Source organism: Coturnix japonica, chromosome 11, assembly GCF_001577835.2.
Source record: "Coturnix japonica isolate 7356 chromosome 11, Coturnix japonica 2.1, whole genome shotgun sequence".
Classification (NCBI taxonomy): domain Eukaryota; kingdom Metazoa; phylum Chordata; class Aves; order Galliformes; family Phasianidae; genus Coturnix; species Coturnix japonica.
The window spans coordinates 17544065-17557593 of NC_029526.1; the positions used below are offsets into that span (position 1 = coordinate 17544065).

Consider the following 13529-nt stretch of genomic DNA (forward strand, 5'->3'; position numbering starts at 1 on the left):
TGCTGCAGTGGTCATAACTCGCCTTCCGTTCTGCCTGTAATGGTGCTTATTTTCTCAGTATTCTCTCTCTGGGTGTTCTTCAGGAGAAGTTACAGTTGTCTTATCTTAGGCATCTCATACCAAACAGTGCTTCCAAACGCAGCCCAAGTAAACAGAAAGTTGTGAGCCTCATTAAAACTTTGGCAGTGCTCAGTCCAGCATCCTCTTATGACACTGAGAACAGGTGTAGTACAACCATTATTTCACAAGGACTTTAAATTCTGTTGACTTTTGCAGTGCAATTATACGTACAGTTGAGGTGACCCAGAGCTTCCACCAAAGATCCTGCGATTAAAGGATCTTTGTGAAGCAAAAGAATTTGATAATCTCGCTCTATTTCCATCACAAAGTGTGGATGTCTTCTTATCAGTATTTTCTCTCCATGACTTTGATTCTTAGAAGATCTCCATGGACCATTCTCATGCAACCCGCCTTACCTCTAGCACTGCTTCCTATAGAAGCCCCATCTTGGCCCAGGGGTTCAAGGACGCACAACCTGCTGTGACAGCTCTCACTTTTGATTGGCTTTCTCAGCTTAGGTCTGGGGTGAGGTGGCAGGTTACTTTTCTAAGGCTTCCCAAACTACATCAGAGACTCGGGGATGTTCCTGACTGCCCTCCAGAGTAAGACAGATGAGGCAGCTCTGGGCAAATGCCTTGTGTTGTCCTCCAAGGAGGGCACTGAATGTTTAAATACGTTGCTGGTTTACACTAGGATAGGCTAAGGGTTTTAGGCTTCTGCAGCAATGTGTGTGCCCAGTCAAGTGTAACAATAAGCATTCTTGGAAAGATGGCTGGTTGGAAGCTCTAAGCCCAAAAGCCAGTTCACTGTTTGTGTTTCATTTCTGTAAAGAAGGTAATGGCTGCTCACGAACAGCTCAGTCTCAGACCTAATCTGTGTGTTGGGGCAACTGTGAGTCCTGGAACACCCAGCTCCAGCAAAGGGGGCAAAATGCAGGTGGCATTTCCATCCCACAGCTGGTGCTGTGTTTTCAGACATAGCAGCTGCAGCCAAATCCTGTTTGATCATGCAGAACTTCAATTCACAAGCCAGGGCTTCACGCTTGTGGCCCTGGGCTTCAACAGATTTGTTTAGAGTGACGTTGCCATGGGACTGGTCAGCATGTGGCCTTATAGGAGATGGAACGTACTGAATAAGAAGAAGTGATATCAATTTTTAAACTATCAAATCTCTGATTGGCATATAGAATCTGGTATTTCTCTGAGGCTAATAACACAGCCAGATGTAGGCAGCTTTTCTTGTACAGTGCAAATGGAGCGTACCTGTTGCCAAAGCTGGATGCTGCCAGATTTCAAGCTTTCATTCCAAATTAAGATGTTATGGCTTTCCTTACCTGTGATAAGTCATTAAATATCATTCAATTACCCCTGTATTAAGTCCCCTACCCCCCCTCCTTTTTGTTTTTGGCCTGTTTTCTTCTTTTAACTCAAGCTTACTTTACTGAAAGGTGTCCTGTCTTGATCTGAAGATATTAAAAGATGAAGAATCCTCCTTCCTTTGATAGGATAGCTTTTTTAATATCTAATCATTCTCCCTATAAAACTCTGTGCCTAATTTCTAATTTGAATTTGTCTGGCTTCAGCTTCTAGCCATTGGTTCTTGTTATGCCTTTCTCTGCTAGATTAAAGAGCCCTTTAGTACCTGGTATTTTCTCCCTGTGAAGGTACTTATACATCGTAATCAAGCCATCTCTTGATCTTTTTAATAAACTAAACAGATTGAGCTCCTTAAGTCTCTCATTCTGAGGCAGTTATTCCAGTTCTGAAATAATTTTTATGGCTCTTCTCTGCACCATCTCCAATTTTCCAGTGTCCTTTTAAAAGTTCAGACCCAGAAACATAGGCAGCCTGGGAATTTACAGTCAACTGTTTGTCCCTTTTCCCTACATCCTGCACAGATTCTCTTATTCCCGTGGTACATTATTCAGCCTGCAGAGTTGTGGGGTTGGTTTGTTAGATTTTTAATATTAGCTCCTTGAAACTGTGACCACAAACGTCACCGAATCCAGGTGACCAAGAGGTGACCCAAGACATGTAGTATAGCACCAGAACACTGTGGTCTGTATCAGATTTCTTGTCCCATTTTAGTTTTAATCGCAAGTTGATATTATTTCATCTGAGAAATACAGGCGTACAGTTTATGTCCTGGATCTCCTGTCGTGAGTGGTTTTCTGGACTGCAGACTGTTTGTCACTCATTCTGAAATCGTAGTGCATTGCGAGGCCTGTGTTGGGTATTTTACTGGCTGTTTGGAACAACCCTAACCAAGGAAATAGTGTTGTGTGTCACCGACAGAGGAAAACAACCTGAAAAGGCCAAAGGAAGTGCAGCTCAGCAACCTCACATGTGCAGGGTGTTTAGTTTTCAGGCTGCCGTATTTCAGAGAGAGCAGGGTATTGCTGGTGCTCTGTGCACCCTTTGTCCATTGCTCCTGTCCAGGATGCCCATCTCAGCTCCTCGCAGGGGTATAAATGTGTATGCTGAATTTCTCTGTCATTTATTTTTAATATAAATTAGACGTGGACCTCTGCTCTGCCTCGTGTAACCCTTCTTAAGCTTTCGCTCCCCATTGGTACTACTTGTTCTAAACCGTTGGCTTTATAAAGCTGGGATCTTTGTGTCCTCTATCTGTTGAAATCAGCTCATGGCCTTTTGATCTCCTTTCCTATTCTGTTCTCATTACTAATCGATCAGCTGTAGTTACCTTCTGCAGAATGTACCAAAACTAGAGCCTAGACATGGGCTACATAACGTTGACAATGTTGGGCACTTTTCTGTTGTATCCGCTCCTGAGGGATCTGTCCTTGCAATTATCTGCAAGGAAGGCGCTGGTTATTCCCCTCGTTTCAAGACGGGGGAGGAGAAGCAGAGGTGTGGGAAGCTTCAGTGGGTCGGGGCTTCAGCAGATCCTCTGAATCTGGATGTGGGGTCGTTGTGCCTCCTCTCTTCCACTTTTTTTTTTTTTTTTTAAGGCCCGTTAGGTCTGAGAATCACTTTTACCTCCACTGCGCTTCCTTCAGGTTTTGTTTTGTTTTGTTTTTAACTCAGTTGCCGCAGGGAAATAAAAGCCGCTACAAACAGCTTTTATTGCGCGAGCAGCGGCTTCAGGAGGCGCTCCGGGAGATGGAGCGCAGCAACAAGTCCCCCCGCTCCCCAGCCCCGTTCTTTTCCCGGCTCTGGCCGCACTTTGCAGTTCACTCGCGGCTCCTCGCCCCCCTCGGCCATTCGTTCCGCCGCCCGGGCTCGGGGCGCTGCTCGGGGCCCGCCCTGCGCTCACCCGGCGGGTCGGCAGCGCCCCCTGCTGCGCCGCGCGGCTCCGCGGGCTGCGGCCGGTGGGGGGCGAAGGGAAAAGGGGCCCGGGGCGGATGTTCGGTACCGCCCGGTTGGGCCCGCGGCTGCGGGGAGGGGCTGCTCTGAGGGCTGTGTGCGGGGTGCGGGCTGTGTGCGCTGTGTGCCCAGCGGGATGCGCGGGGCCGCCGAGCGATGCTGGGGAAAACGGTAGTGGGAGACTGGAGGGGAAGGCGTGTTTCGGACCGTCCTTGTGCCCTGTAGCTTATGCGATAGGAATAAGGTCCCGCAGTGCCTGCACCTGGTGCTTTGTGTTTGATGCTGGAGCTGCAGGCGGGTGTTAAGGAAGGACCCTTTGCCCCCCGTTGTGCCGGCGGTGCCCAAATCCACCGCTCTGTGTGTGCGGTGGGCGCAGCCGTGCGGACGCGGCGCCTTCAGAGGCTGCCCGGTGTCGTGCGTGGGGCTGGGGGCTCCTTGGGCCCAGAACAGAGCTCTGTGCTGGCAGCCGATGGGAGATCGGAGTCAGGCGAGGATTCCTGCGGGCTGAACGCGGCGTGAGCTGCGAGCAGAGGCCACCAGGACCTCCAGAGCGGACCGGCAGGAAACGAAATCACGAAGGGTCGGCAGCCCCTCCGAGACCCGTCCCTGCCCTCAGGGCTGACACCGTGAGCCCGCACGGATGGGAAGGACCCCCTTCTTGCTGCTGCTGTGCAGGACGTGTAGGACCGATGCTTGGCTGTGTGCACAGGGAAGGGAAGGCTGAAGCTGCCAGTAAAAAAGGAAAAAGAAAGCAAAAGAAAAAAAAAAAAAAAAGAAGAAAAGAAAAAAATACCGTGTGGTGGGGAAATAAATTACAAATTGGGGAAAGCATCCTGCTCTGACAGAATAAAAATAAAACCTGCAACGGGAGAGGAAAGGCATGAAAGAGTTAGTGACAAAATATCATGTACGGCTGGGGAGATGATGGTTTTATTGGTATTGTGGGGGGAGGGAGAAGCTGAGAGGCAGTGAAAACACAATTTGGCCTAAAATTGAATTTCTCTGATAAGGAATTTCAGAAGCGGCTGCCTCATTCACTGTGCAGCCAAATAATCATATGCGCTTTAATAATCTTTATTTTACAGGAGTACGTTGCCAGGGTAACAGAGTGTAAGCAGGAGAACAGCACCTTGCAGATCACAAAGGCAAATCTGCAGAAAGAAATTTCAGCGAGTTTCTCTCTGCCTTTTTTGCAATGTAATGACGACTTATTTTTCATGCACTGATTTAATAATCTTATTGAAAGATCCTTTCCCCGTTTCTCTTATTCTTGTCTGCCTGAGCGTGGACAATGGCAAAACCTGGAATTGCCGAGTCCACTGGGCTAAGCAAACTAACAGATGTAATATGTTTAGCATTTTTATGTAATTACTTTTTATTGCTATTTTACCCCTGCTCCTATTCCTCCCTGGTTAGTCGCTGCTTCCTTTCCGCTACGGCCCAATCAGGTGGTAGCGAGGGGCTGGGGGAGAGTTAGTAATTGACTGCATTAATCGGAAATTATTAGTTGGACGTATTTTCAGGGGTGGGGGTTGGCTGCAGAAATGGACCTTTTAGCGAGGGATGAATTGAATTATGGTCAATGCAATAATGAAGCCCTCCAGGCTGCATGCTGCAGAGAGGACAGTCATCTTCACAAAGGTTGTAGTGTTATTTATAACGGGTTCTGTTCTTGGGGTGGAAAGCAGCGTGTGGCCCCGCTGATGTGCCCTGGGTGTGGGCGTCTCAGTCAGTCAGTCTGGAAATAAACTGAGCTGATATGCTCGAAACCAAAAACTTGGGAAGATCTTCAGTGTCGGTACAACGAAGAGCAGCAGTGTCAGCACCCAACCCTGGGGAAGGCACAGCTTGAGACGGTCTGCGGCTCATAAACATTTTGCCTCTCATCCTCTTTCCCAAGGGTTGGAGCTCAGGAAGGAAGCGTGGGAAAAGCCTTAGTTGTGGTCTGCAGAGAGAAGGTGGGAGGGAAGAGTCTGTGAAATTGAAGACAAAATCCAGTTTGTCTCCATGCAGCTGACAAATTTCAAGAACCAAAGAACAAAGGGCGTCCCTTCGGCTCGGGCAGCTTCTGTGCTGCAGCCTGGCCAGCAGGGTGTCTGAGCACAGCTCTGGTGCAGGGGGAATGGTGGGGCTGAGGAAAGCAACGCAGGGGCTGTTCTGCAGCCCCACCTGAGGGTATCCTGCTTTCTGCGCTCTGAGCAATGCTGCTGAAATGAAACCATTCATTACGAGGTCCATTCTTTAAAAACTAGCACAGAGATTTATGCATTCTGCATATCATGCAGTAATTAATATGTATAGAAAAGCCAGGGAACGTCGTCGCTGCGTGATTACTTCCTGCAAAATATACATTTTTCTCTCTTAGCATCTATCAAGTTACTCTGGGCGTGGGATGTTCCTTTTGAACCAGGATTTCATGGGCGGTGAAAACTGGTCTGCGGTTCACTGTCAGAACTGCTGCAAACTGCTTTGAGAAGCATTTGGTTCTTCTTTGAGAGCAACAGTAGGAAGAAAGCACTCAGAGCTGAGGCTGACCAGGCAGGAGAGCAGCTGTGTGCAGGACAGTTAAAACATGTTCTTAGCAATCTGGCATTCCATAGCTGCCTCACTCCCTGTGTTTCTTGTCCTGTGGAAGAGTTCACCGTAAGGTGCTTGGACTCTCATTAACACTAATGTCTAATTAAGCAGACAAACAGAAAACAATTTGAGTTCCAAGCCTGTTTATTTCTACAAACATATTTAGACAAACTATGTGGGAAAGCCCTTCTCTGCTTCTGCCTTGATGTCAGACAAGCTGGGCAGTGAGGGAGGGAACATCTCACTCTTCTGATGTCCTCCGATGGTGAGACCAAGTTGTGCTACTCTGAGGAAAGGCACAGAGACCTGCAGATCTCAAAGCAGGCTGCTGACTCAAGATTTATCGGTCGTTCAGGTTTAGACAAAGTCCCGTTTTGTGCTGCTGAGACTCACAGTTGGTTTGGTTGTCAGTTTTGTTTTTTGGTTTTTTTTTCTGTTGGACGGTGCCTGTGGGATCCACCAGCTCTGATCTCCTAAGCAAATCCAAGTAAATGTTTAATAATTTTGGTTGTCCTTGTAGAACCACTTTTCACAGAAACTTTGCACATTGCTGCACTTTGTGTGCATATAATGTCTAACAGAGCTTTGCTTTTCTTCTTCTCTGAGCCCGCAGAAGGGCTGCTCAGGCTGGGATGTGGGATGGGGAAATTGCCAGGTGCTGAATTGGGTGGGTTCTTGGTTGTAGGCTTAGGAGACTGCATTTTGTGTATCTTAAAGCAGTGCCAAGCAAGAAATCGATTCACTGAAGCTTCTTCTAAATATTTTTTTAAAGTATTCTGTCTGTGTAATAACAAGTTTGAAAACTTAGAAAATTGAGAGGATCGTTGTCTCTTCTTTGTGAGAAGCAACAGGGAAGACTGAAATACGAAGTGAGATGGCAGAACCCGCACTTGTAGGTGGAACAATAGTTATTCACCATCTGAGACTTGGAGGGGTTTGTCTTTGCACTGATTCACTGTATTTTACTTGCCTTAGAAACAGTAGGATAATATTTCGGTAAAAAATTGAAGCCCAGCTACTTAAATACCCAGGATATTTCCAGCACCAAATCTGGGTAATTTACTTTCCCCTTCCTGCTAGTTTGTATCCTGCTGCCTTTTGAAATGGAAACTCTTCTGACCCGGTAACCCCGTGCTACTCTGAATAAAACTCTGTTTAATTGTGTTTTGAAGGAGCGTGCAGGGAGCTCCCGCACTACTAATCAGCTTTGCTGGTTTGGATATGCATCTCCAGGATCCATGTTGGCAGAATAAGTTGATATAATTGCAGTGCTGCATCGGAGATTTAATGCTTAAGAACTTTAAAGGTACAGGTCTTCATTTCTATCTGTTACTGTTTCACCGTGGGAATAGCTCTTGTGCCTTCAGGGGTGTTGCAGGAGGAGCTGTGCAGGCAGCTGTGCTCTGCGAGGTGACAGAGCTGCACAGCAGTGGCAGCAGCCCAACATTGCTCACCTGGGGCACAACATCAGCGCAGTGATGCTGCTTTTGGTTGAGCCCTTCCATACCTTCTTGTTTGCAATACATGATGTGAAATTGCAGGTAACCCTTATTGCCTAGGAACCTTTCATACAACTAAAAGTGATAAAATGTTCTAGACAGAATCTAAGTTTTGTACTAGCTCATCTGAATGAATGTTTTGAAGAAGATCTTTTAACTTCCTGGGAGATTTATGTTAGGAAGACAGTGGTGAATCAGTTTAAATTTTGGCATGGCAGCAGCTATTGCTTTGGCAGATAGTTGTAACTTTAGCCCCGTTCCTAACCCTGGTTGCCTTCTCATCTTTCTCAGAAAGCATAAACGTCGCTTTGGTTTCTTTGCATCTTACAATAAATGTGTTTAATACTGAGGTTTGCCTTAGCCAGAACCTGCAGGCAGTCGGCACGCAGCGTTGCTTTCAATTTGCAGACATTTTTTCATTGCTCTGATAATGTGCTTCTGTTTGGCCTTCAGCATTCCAAAAGTAGGAATGCCACTTAACCCGAGTCCTGGCTCCCTGTTACTGTTTGATCAGTAACAGTAATGCAGTAACTGCCTCGGACAAATGACTATACTGAGAACACTCCCAATTGCCCTGCAATAAAACCGCTATCCTCCCTGAAAGCGAAGATGAGGATAGAAAGGGCAAGTATGATTGGAAGGTCAACAAGTTTGAGCACTGACAGAATGAAAGAAACAAATTATAACAGCGAGGACATGTTGCTGAAATGCCCTGTGTCTAATTCTTGGCTGAGCTGGAGCCAAGGTGTGCTGGCTCAGGTCTCTGGGCTGTCTTAGTTCCACGGAAGTAGAAGCAGAACCTCAGCATGTCAGCCTCTGGCTAGCTGATTATTTGTGTGTTAAACTTCAGTCATGCACAGAAATGTTAAACACTAATGAATACAATAGGCTGTGCACCATTAAACTTGGTGCTGTTTCCCCGATGTTGCAATGGTGTTTGTTTGTGGTCTGCTCACTGGCCTAGCAGGCCTGGTACAGAACCATTGTGTTCTGAGCCATCAGGGCTCAGAGGGCACGTGGCTGTTGCTGGGTTGCTTTAGAATTTGTCTCTTTGTAAGTTACAAGCGAATACTTTGTTGGCGCTCCCTCTGAAGAGGTAGGAAAAGAAAAGAGTTAGACCCCCATTAAATGTTTTGGAAAGGCTGTTTGCCTTTTGAATTTGGAAGCTTTAAGGTTCTGATATGTTTAGCTGTGTATTCTTTCTGTTATACACCTCAAAATCCTTGTCTGCGCTACATGATTATCTTTCACATGCATTTCCAGGATCCAAATCTTGAGTGAGACCTGCCGACATTGGGCAGCTGGAACTCAGTGCTGCCCACTGTCCATGTGGGCTTTGGAGCAGCCTTGTGGAATGATAGATGTACACCTGAGGAGTGGAGGGAGGGAACTGATTTGGGGCAGTGGGGGATGAAGAAGATGCACCAGCTGGAGGAAACGTAATAGAGATGTGAAAGAACTTGAGGGCTGAACTGGCCTCTCTGAGATGCCAGAGCCCACACCTGACTGATTCAGACCTGGGGCCCAGTGCTGCTGCCCCTCACATCCTGCACGCAGCTGTCAGGGTGCTGCTGCCCTGCAATGAGCCTCCTGCAGTCTGCTTGGTGGCAGACGTGTCATTTCTGTAAGTCATTCAGTGTTCACTGCAGTAATGGCTTGAACTTGACTGCTTTATGTTCCAAGTACTACTTTGACCCTTGGGCTGTAATATCAGCCCAGTGATTATTCAGTTTCTTTCATGAGGTGCCTGAGTGCCAACAGGAAAGAGCACGAGCATCCCTGTGCAGCCTGATGTTCAGAGCGCTCACCTGGGATGTCTGAGCATGGCAGTGCAGTGTTTGGTCATAGATCAGTTGCTAACCCATGGTAGCTGCGACTGGTTTAATAATACTGGATTTCCTGAAGAGCCAATTAATGCCTATTACCTTTGGTGGGGTTTGTTTGTTTGTTTTTAATGTTTGTACTTGTATAGTTTCATTACCAAAGCACATATGAAATAATGTAGCGTATATCATCTTTTCTAAGTGAGAAGAGTCTGAGCAATGGAGCTTAAACAAGTACAGACTGTAAGTGGGAAGTTTCCTGGGGAAAATGATTCCTGAAAAGGTTTTAGCGCTCAAAGCTCGCTCTTCTTTGTTGGGTGGTTTCCCCACACAAGAAGCTGGTCTCTTTTTTGCTCAGGATCGAAGCAGCCATTTTCCAAAGTCACCACACGTGGTATATTCGAGAGCTGCAGAATTACTGTAATAACTCAGAACACAGAATTCAGAACTCTCTCCCATCCAATGCAACTGGAAGAAGGGTGGTGGCTGGCAGAGAACTTTGACTGTGTGGTCTTAAAACCTTGCAGATCAGTTGGAGAGTAATGTGTTGCGCACTTCCAGCTTTGATGCACTAGTCAGGAAGAACGCAAAAGATAAAGACAAAGTGTGGTTAGGTGAATCGATAAACCACAGGATACTTCAGATTCTAGAGCAGTAAGAAACAGTCCGGCTGTATGTGGGTGGCATGGGAAGGGTGGGTGTTCATATAGCAGAATGTAGACACAGAACTGAAAAGTATGAAATGGTAGCAGAAGGCCTCCAGCTGAACTGTTGAGGCCATAGAAAAAGTAGACAGAGGGAAAAAAAGAGGCAAGGCCCCAACACATCCTTAAAATTACTTAATGTGAAGTGTCTGTCTTTGCTGTTTACTCTATGGGACGGCTGAAGTTAAAGAAGCTCTTAACCTGAAATATTTCATTCTTTCCCTCTGCTCAGTGCCCGCATTAACTCTTACAGATGTTCTAATTTTAAACAGATGTCTCTTGTGACAGAAAGTTGCGATTTGAGTTTGCATTGGGTTCGTGTTCTGGCATTGTGGAGGTACCAGAGATCCAATCTGTGACTCATTGCACTGAGTGGTGGCCAATACTCAGGTTCTAAAACTGTAATCACTGTATTCATTGAAAGCTTTCAACACTTTTGAGGAGGGAAAGTCCCACTAGGATGTTCTTTTGTGTTGTAAGAGATGAACAGTACTTGGGAGCACTTACACTGCCAGCCTTGGCTATAACAACTGATGGTGAGTCTCTCAGGTAACAGTTCAAGGGAGAAGCGCTGGTGTTTTGTGACTATTAGAGACATTTTTAAGACAAAATAATTTCAGAGTAGATGGATTGTGTCCAGCTGGGATTCAGAACAACAGTGGTGCAGTCACAGACAGGGCAGAGGTTGTTGGGAGCGTTGCCTGTGATATGGTTTGTAGTGGATGAGCTGGTGATGCTGTATCAGGGATTTTATTTCTGGAGCTCTTTAGTGGAAACTCAAACTTACCAAAACCAAACTCTTCAGCTCCTTTGAAGTGGAGTCCTGGTAAAACTGCAGTGTGAATTGTGGCCATGATGCTAACTGGATATTGGAGAGCAGGGCAACCGAGTTTGCATTTCAGGGCTGGGTATCACGAGCAGTGATAGCTTAATTCACCATGCCATCATCAGGCTGCCTTCTATTTCAGAAGTCACTTTCCTTTGTTTGCATTAGATTCAAACTCACGTCTCAGCAGGCAGCGCTTCAGTTTCTTTGTGGTCTGAACGTACCTTTCAGGGCCAACCCTGATGAAGGAATGCAAACCTCAGTGCTCTGTGTGCTTTGGGAGCAGCAGATGTCACACATCCACTGAGCGCTGCAGCTCAGGGGGAGCAGAGAACGTTCCCTGGCTGCTTGTGTTGTGGTACAGACGTGTGACCACTGAAATCCCAGGGTGTGTCATTCACATCACCTCATAAAGCAGGAAGTTTTTGGGGCTGCGCTGCTCCATGCTGCTCACAGAGTCCAGGCTCCTTTCCTACGCTGAGCTGAAACTTTCTGAAGTTTTCACTTCTGTTGGATGAATTTTCTGTGAACTGGAGGAGAGCAGTGAGGTTCTGTTTGTCTCTTTGTTTGTTGGTTTGTTATTAAATCTTTAGGTCTGTCCTATCCCTGCTACTCAGCTCTGTCAGCAGAGGAAACCTGCAGTAATTTTCCATAACACTTTTCATACCAGCTCGCTCTGCTGACTATTTTGTTTATTGGATTTCTTACTTAAAATCTGTTTCCTTATTGGCTTCTTTTTAATTTCCTCTTCTTTTGCAGAGCTGCATGAAGGTAAGCAGAGTCCTAAAGCTATTCTGCCCTAAGTTCTGGTATTTTATATATATGAAACTTCAGGGCTGGTGGCAATGATACCTGGGATTATTTATGGGCTTTCATAAAAAGAAAGAGGAAAATACAGAACTGCACGGCTTCTCTCTTCCTTCCCTGTTTCCCAGCCCCCCTCCCCACCGAGGAGTTTAATTTTAAATGATAAATGTGGAAATTAGAGACCGTCGAGAAAATCCAATTTGGTGAGGAGTTTTAAAAATCCCATAATAAACGCAGAGTGAAATGTATGATTTAATGCGGGGCGCCAATGGCTGCTATTATGTGCTATTAGCAAATCGGGGTTGAGAGTGAATCTTTATCACTTGGTGAGTGCGGGCGAGGCCTGCCTTTGCTTCTGCTATTGATTTGTAGCCGCTTGTCATAATGACATCGGGAAGCAATGAATGGAAGATGTGCTTTTGATAGGATTGAAGGGGTGCAAAGGGGGGAGAAAAAATTCAGCAAGTTTTCTATCTCTTCTGCCTGATTAGATTTTTTTTCTTCTTTTAAGAGCTTTCACATTCCAATAAAAATGCTAAATCAGCTCTGAAGCAGAATTGTTAGGGAGTAAATAGCTAGTCACATTTAAAGGAGGAACAGATCTGACTTTACAGCTCTGACTTTACAGCAGCAGATGAATCTAAAGAATATTTCTGGCTCCACATAAATGATAGCGGTGGGCGCGAGGGTGGCTGAGAGCTGTGCAGGGGAATCTGCTCTGATGGCACTGCAGACTGCCAGACCCAGATAGGTGGTGTGTGTGAGTGTGATGTGGCTCATCAGAATACAGGCAAATTAAATCTGTGACGTGTCTGCGTTGAAGAAAAGGAAAACAACAATTCTTGGTCTCTGAATCAAAGATACCTGGAATGAAAAACCCAGAATTGGCTTTAGAGTAGCAAAGAATAAATGTCTCCTTTACATCTGGGAAAGGAAGGATATTTGTCACTTTAATAAGAGACGTTTCTCACCAGAAATCTGAAGTTTTGATTGAAGGGAGCACAATTGCTGCGCTGTTTGGATAATGTGGGCTCTCAGGAAGGAGGAATGGGCTCACTGTGCTGCAGCCCTGGGTCTGGATCACATGGTGAATGAGACAAAATCCATGTGCACTCCGGAGTGCATCTGTGTGTGAGTCGTGCTTGAATCTACTTGCAAAGGCCCCATGAATTTGCATTTCTTATCAGAAGATCCTTGCCATTTTAATTTCCTGCCTCTCCATCATTCTGCCCTCCCTGGGAAGGGGGAGGTGTGTGTTTCCCGAGGAACAGAGCTCCGCTTTGAGTTCCTCCCTATGAAAGTCCATGCACATCTTCTCTCATTATTATTACCGTTATCGTTATTACCCTGCTCTGCTGTGGTGAAGAGCCGTAGGTGATTAAGGGTTGTGACTCTGATCCTCAGTTCCTTCCTTTCGCCCTAACCAGCCTCAGCTATTCTTATTTATGGAAGCCTTCATGGGACAGCTGAATGAGCCTGGTTTACAGGGCTCACTGGCAGAGTATGAAATGGCAGATTAGAAATCAATGCAAAGAGTCCAAGTGCCTACTTCATCATTCAGGAGAAAGAAATACAGTATTTCTGGTCTAAGCCTTGCGCTCATTAAAATCTCATCCTTTAAAAAACCTTTTAAATTAAAACAGTGATCAGTAGGAGTGAGGGAAATCGTATGCAGAGGGAATTTTCTGAGGGAGGACTGGCTGAAGGTGGTGTGCAGATGAAATACAACATTCACCACGCTGCCCATTGGCTGTACTGGGCTCTCTGGGCATATGAAGTGTTTGTGTTCTGGGGACGTCTGTCATCTAATGGGACCATAAGAAGGTGTTGTAGGCAGCTGGAAACACCTGGATGGGGGAAGCAAAGGCAGACTGCTGGTGAATGGGGCAGGTGGTGCTGCTTAATGG

General features: G+C 46.2%; 1 long non-coding RNA gene across 13 annotated transcripts in view; it reads left to right on the plus strand.

The window, feature by feature from the left end:
- The window catches only part of LOC107319466, an 81694-nt gene that overhangs the window by 23033 nt on the left and 45132 nt on the right, over window positions 1-13529 (plus strand). Inside the window, exon 1 of one of the 13 annotated variants that reach the window (XR_004308636.1) lies at window positions 11230-11363. The exons of the other annotated variants lie outside the window; for them this stretch is intronic. This is a non-coding gene — a long non-coding RNA (uncharacterized LOC107319466). Of the gene's footprint in view, window positions 1-11229; window positions 11364-13529 lie in introns of those variants that run through there. 13 annotated transcript variants of the gene reach the window in all.